The sequence below is a fragment of the Cupressus sempervirens genome, chromosome 8 (assembly GCF_028749045.1).
Source record: "Cupressus sempervirens isolate cs-2001-9-10 chromosome 8, ASM2874904v1, whole genome shotgun sequence".
Classification (NCBI taxonomy): Eukaryota; Viridiplantae; Streptophyta; class Pinopsida; order Cupressales; family Cupressaceae; genus Cupressus; species Cupressus sempervirens.
Genome location: NC_143125.1, coordinates 576328671 through 576335201, shown reverse-complemented (window position 1 = coordinate 576335201; position 6531 = coordinate 576328671). Strand labels below are relative to the sequence as shown.

The 6531-nt window shown below is 34.7% G+C and overlaps 1 pseudogene; it reads right to left on the bottom strand.

Annotated features, from left to right (window-relative positions):
- Positions 1-271: 271 nt before the first annotated feature.
- LOC149543727 (C4-beta,C20-epoxidase pseudogene) lies at positions 272-1482 on the bottom strand (annotated as a pseudogene).
- Between the last annotated feature and the right edge of the window lie 5049 nt (positions 1483-6531).

The following is a 6531-nucleotide window of genomic DNA, read 5'->3' as shown; positions in this document are numbered from 1 at the left end:
AAATACTTGATTATCTATATTCTTTGAATTCATACTAAAAACATCAAAATATTATATGCACAAAATTCTGAAGATTAACATTTTTAGATTCAAACCAAGATCGCAATTTTATTTTCCGATGTAAACAACAAAAGATCAAGACATGTAATCCTAATTAATATGAATCTGGTTTCCAAGTACATAAAGGCTCGGATGCTACTTTAACTTAAGATCATTAATAAACAGAGTTTTCACGCTTTGGTTTTTCAATGGCTAGAAGACATCTTCCATTCCTGAGCAGGCCAGGTAAATAAACAAGCGCAACAACGGGCTATTATCTATATGCCCACAATTCTTTCGAGAGCTCTATCTCTTTCTTCTCTATTTGTTCGAAGTTCATTTCTGAGTTGCGAGTAGAGGAACGGCTTGTAACGCCTTGGATTGCTCTCATCCATAAGCTCCACCGGTGCCAAGATTTCCATATCCATCGGAAATGAAGTGAATAAGGCAATCGACATCCGATCTATCCACCCTTTAGAAACAACGCGATGGTCTGCGCTACGGTATCTACCATTACTCCATGCCTGCACTCATATTCATCACTCATGCTTCTCTTTAATCTTACAAGAATACTAAACATTTTAACGATAAAGGTTTGAGTAGAAGAGAAAAACTTATACCTTGAGGGAATCCCCCAGATTGACAATAAATGAATGGGCGAGAGGTTTGACGCTAAACCACTTCCCCTCCCGAGATCGAATCTCAAGGCCACCAACATTATCTTCGTAAAGGATTGTGAGGCACCCGCTATCTGCATGACAAGGCAGAGTTTCATCACCAATATTTTTTTGGTTTGATGAATACCCATTTATCCTCAACCTTGATGTGCATTTTTGGAAGCCAGATTGGTAGAAGACCTTTGCATCCAACCCCAGGCTTGCAAGAATTATTTTTGTGATTTTTTGCGCAAGATTTGAGACTCCCATATAATACGTTACCAAGGTCTCGCTGCAAAACAGATGATAAAGTAATTCAAATAATGAGACGTAGGGGATTTAGATAGCTTTAGAAAAAGGAGAAGCCAACATGAATAACGTACCAGAAAATTGGATTTCCTTCTGGCCATATCTTTAAACTCGTTTGTTCTAGAGACTCTGATAGAGAGCTGTCAAGAAGATTGAATGTCTCAAAGTTTGGATATCGAAGGTAACTATTAAATGTAATACCAGTTGTGGCTCTGTCTTTTGTCTCGTCTGGCATGGACAGTAAACCTCGGCTAACATTCTGAACCTTATCAAGGAGCTCTACAGGAATTCCATGGTTGAGAAGACGGAAAAAGTCCCATTCTATGCAGGCTTCTCTAAGTTTGGCGACCGTAGGATGATCTCTGATGTGGCTGAGTTCTTCATCATCTAAGCTTTGTGTAAGTCCGGTGGAGTCAATTACGGGAAGATCAAAGTCAGAGACAACGGATTCAAGGGGAAATTGCAGCAAAGAAGACATTGTTTGGATTGACACAATAATAGACCAGAAGAATTTCTAGTATTCTATCATTCCATATTAATGTACCTTCCTTTATACCATATTCTGGACTGATGAGAATCTATGATAGAGCTTGGTCATATTGGCCGTCAAAATGATTCAACAACGCCAGATAGATGGGCCATATATATCCAAAATTTGCTTAAAAAATCCAAACACGTAGAAGCTCCATGGGACATCACGAAGTAGACATTGGGTTCTCGGTGCATTGTGATAATCAATGGACTGTCTAGATTAGAGACACCTGTTTGTACAAGTTGAGCTAACCGTCCAAATTCTCGACGATGTGTCAAAAATCTCCGTGTCCCGCTGGACTGGACGATGTATATTGAACACATAATTTTTTAAAAATATTATAAAATTTGAAATCTATATATATACAAGTACATATATGTACGTATATATATACGTGTGTCTCTCTATATGTGTGTGTACACACATATATTTATTATTATTTTCTGATGTATACAGTAAAGGCAATGGAATTATTGTATCTCTATTTCTCTTGAATCATTCATTGCTGGTTAGAAAGATGGCTTCTGATGTGTCTACAATTCGAGTTAGAGATTAATAAAAATCTAGTGACCAAAGATTCAAACAAAATCATTCATGATCATTCATGAAAGGAATTTCTTCAAGGATTAGAAGAATGTTAGCGAAGCTATGGACGTGCTCTTTTCAGCGTAAAAAGGGATAAAGTCAACAAGATTTTGATAGTGGGTATGACAAAGTTGCTCTCAAATAGCTAGGGGCAAAGATGTAGATTTAAAAATGAAATCACATATATAACAATTACATGAATTAACCTCCCTACTTGTTTGGTCTGCCCTAACAAGATGCCCTCAGTTCAGAAGCATCCTAGCCCGCTTTGAACGCCTTAAAACAGAAGATTCTTGCTAAAGTGGTTAGAGAGGCACCTATGATCCTATAATCTTTTGTCAAAGGATCCCCTTCCTCCTCTAATAATCCCAACCTGACTCTTATGTCGAACCTTGAGTGGTTCTAACTCTGCCTTCTTTCCCACTTAACCTAGAAAATGCTAGTACTTTCTGATTTAGAGAGTAGGTTAGAGCTCTCAAACTCCTATATGTTCCATCCTCTATTTCAAAATTTCAATTAGGATATAGTGAATGGAAAAAATAATAAGAAGAGCAAGTTGGACCTTTAGATAGACTTACAAGTGGTCAAAGGACTGGGCAAAGTGTCAATCTCTAATCTCAAAGGTAACAACTGTGAAATGAAATATAGAGAATATAAAAGGGACCCACAAAAGGAAATGCAAAAAAAGCTCTAAAAGCCCTCATTAGTGTTGTCCTAAAAATGTAGATTCCAACCACAAAAGATGTTTTTAATGAAATTCTTATCTTTGAATTTGAGAGATTTGAGTTGTACTGCAAAGTACCATATTTTAAAGTGCGTTCTATAGGAAATCAAAGTTGATATGATACTTATCTAGGAAACTAAGATGCACTAGGAGGGTTTTGACAAAATTGCCGATTCTATTTAGCCTAATGTAGACTTGATATTTGTGGACTCTTAAGTGGCTTTGGGAGGTCAGGCTATAATTTACAAAAAAAAAAAAATTAGGTACTTTGCTTCACTCTTCTCTAAATTATCTTATTTTATGATGTCATGATATCTTATCTAGGTGGTCTTTGAATTTGGTTAGCATCTATGCTCCTAATAAAAATGGCCATAGGAAATAGTTCTTGTCCTCCTTGGCTAACTAAATGGGAAACAAGAAATTTTTTAAGTGAATAATGGCTAGGGATTTTAATTGTCCCCTCTACCCATTGGAGAAGATTGGTTTTAATGAAGACTACTATGAGAGTATGACTGGCCTAGGGTAGTTCTTACATGATTAAGGGCTCATAGATTTAGATCTAGTTGGATTTAAGTTTACTTGGACCAATAGAAGATAGGGTAATAGGCTAATCTACATCACACTTGATAGATTTTCCCTTTATTCTAATTGAAATAATCTTGGTGACTTTCTTCGTACTACAAAAACCATAATGGTTCTAATCATAATGCTTTACTACTTGAATGGAAGATGGGAAAAAGAGTGGCTACTCAATTCAAATTTAAAAACATGTGGTTTTCCCATCAAGGCCTTAAAAATCTAATCCAAGATTGGTGGGTTGTCAAGCCATTCATCTCGTGTGTGCTCAACTTATGCTCTAAACTTAGTGACATAAAAGTGAAAGTCAAAGGCTAGAAACAAATCTCTTTTGGCATTTTATTTGGAAGAAAAAAAGATCTAACAAAGAAAATAAAAAGAGTTCAAAACTAGAAGGAAACAAATTATGAAGATTAAGAGAAGGGGGGAACAAAGATAAATCTAGATAGAAATGGTTGATGCTAGCTAAACATGAAGATGTGTGTTGGAAGCATAAATCTAGAATCTAGTGGCTTATAGAGGGAGATAATTAGATCTCTAATGAAGGAAGTTGTGATTCAATAGTTATAGAGGAGGAGAACATACACATGGAGAAAAACAATAATTTTATGAATAAATGATCTCCAAACACTTTGGAGGATCTATGGAGCCTAAATAAATGTATTTTAAGGCTAAAATTTTATGAGGAAAAACTAAACCTTTTGTCAGAATAAGTAAAGGGGAAGCGAAAAAGCTTCCTTTTCTTTTCAAGCCTTCAAATCCCTTGGTTGAATTTTTTTTCCCCCTACTTTTTTCTAGGAGTAGTGGGAAATAGTGGATGATGTGGTCTTCAATAGTGTATGTCATTTTTTAAGAATGGGTTAGCTAGTCAAAGACCTCAATAATACTTATATAGCCTTAATTCCTAAAAAGGAAAATTCTTCATCCCTATTGGATAATAGATCCATATGCCTCTACAATACAACCTACAAAATCATCTTTAAAGTTATGGTCAACATACTTAAATGTATCGAGGATAAATTGATCTCCAAAGACCAAAAAGGATTTGTGGTAGGAAGAAATATAACGGACACATTTATAACTAATCATGAACTTGTCCATACTATGAAATATAAAGGAAAACCCTCTATGGACATGGAATTGGACATTTCTAAAGCCTACACTATGGTAAGCTAGAATTTTTTGGAGGAAGTGTTGAAGAGATTCAATTTTAATGGGAAATTGTTCGAGATGATAATGAGTTGTGTCAAAACTAGTAAGTTTGCTTTTCTAGTCATTGGGGCTCCTACTACATTCTTCTTTGTAGGAATCAGCCTTAGGCAAGGAGACCCTTTATCTCCCTATCTTTTAATTTTGGTTTTTAAAGTTCTTGGATACATTCTTAGTAGATCCAAAAAATATATTGGAAACTTTTGTACCCAAGTCTCAACTTTCTCTATACCTCTAGACAATTGCTACTCATAACAACTTTCTTGTAGTTCAAAATAATTTTTAAAAAAAATATTAATTAGATTGAGCAAAAATAGGTTAATTTTTTTTCTCCTAAAGTTTATATAAGGGAGCAAACAATATACAATTTAGTGTTGGGTTATGTGTGGATTTTTTCAAGTTTGTGGCTATTTAAGTTATTTCAAAATTAAGGAATTTTAAAAAATTATTGGTGAATAGAGGTAAGTGGATGCCAACATTCAATTGTATATGATTTTTATAATTTTAGTGTTATTTTGGATGACAGAGTCCTATTTGTAGAATCGCAAAAGAGGGAAGCTAAAGGATGGAGAGAAATTCTAATTGATTATGTTATAGTGATCATGGAAAAAAAAAAAAAAAAAAACCTCCAAAAGAGTGAGCTATTTTTTCCAATACAAGTAGAGATTTGCAAGATGAGATGTCTACTATTTTTAATTGTGACATATCCTTGGTTCCTAAAATTTACCTAGGGCTCCCTTTTGCTCCCAATAAGCCTCATTATATTTTTGTAACAAAATAGTGTAGAGATTCTAGAAAATACTTTTTGGCTGGAATGAGAAACTTCTAAGCCAAGGTAGAAAACTTCAACTCCTCAAGCCTTTTCTCAAGAGTATTCCTATTTACTTCAAGTCTATGAAATTATTGTTAATCTCATTGTAGTGACAAAACACTTATTTATTATGTATCAAAGAATGAGGCATGTTGAGTGCATAGTGAATGCCAAGTGATCAAAGCATGTTTATCATAAGTACCTAGAAAATACATGCTAAGTAATATGATAGTTAATGCAAAGAACTAGAAGTTGCAAAGAAGTCAGTGCATTCTAAGTCACTTAGTTGCCAAGCCAATAGAATGTGCCAAGTAAATAGTATGTGTCAAGTGATTTAGGTGTTGAGCAATAGTAAGTGTTGAGTTATTCAGGAGCCAAATATCAACATAAAGAGCACAGTGAAGGTCAAGCATCAAAGGCTATTGATGTCAAGTAACCAGTCGAATACATACTTGCTTGTAATGGCATGAACTACTATGTAAACTATTTTTGGCCGACATGAACTTGAATTTATTATTATAAGATTTAAGAATGGAGTCATATTATGCATTCCAATGCAGTGCACATAGTCAAAAAATAAAACAAATTAGGTGGCAATAAGGATCAACCACAACCATTGATCTTGACCTAGCCCATCTCCATAATGCCTATTTGAGGAGACAAACCCTAAGGGGAACAATATGAGTGATTGAATGCATGAAGGAGATGAATGCTAAGATTACAAAGGGTATTCATGGTGGTAGAGACTATTATAGATGTATAGAATGCAGAATCAGTTTGATAAGAAAAAAGACCAATAGTGAAAGGTTAGAGATGATAAATCTAATTAGGAGGATCAAGAGATAACTAGTAAAGAGGAGTTTTGACATCAAGCAGAAAGGTGCTAACCAAAGGATCTCTTAATAGAGTAGTCCCAATAGGCTATTGCAAATCTCTTAACCAAGTGCTTAGTTAATTCTAAGTTTAAATTCTTTAGAAAGGTGAAACCTAATAGTCATTGTACAAGCCTTTAATAGGGTAGACCTCTCACATGGTAAATCATAGTTTATGATCAAAACTTTGTAGCCATAATTTGGTACATGTTATTGAT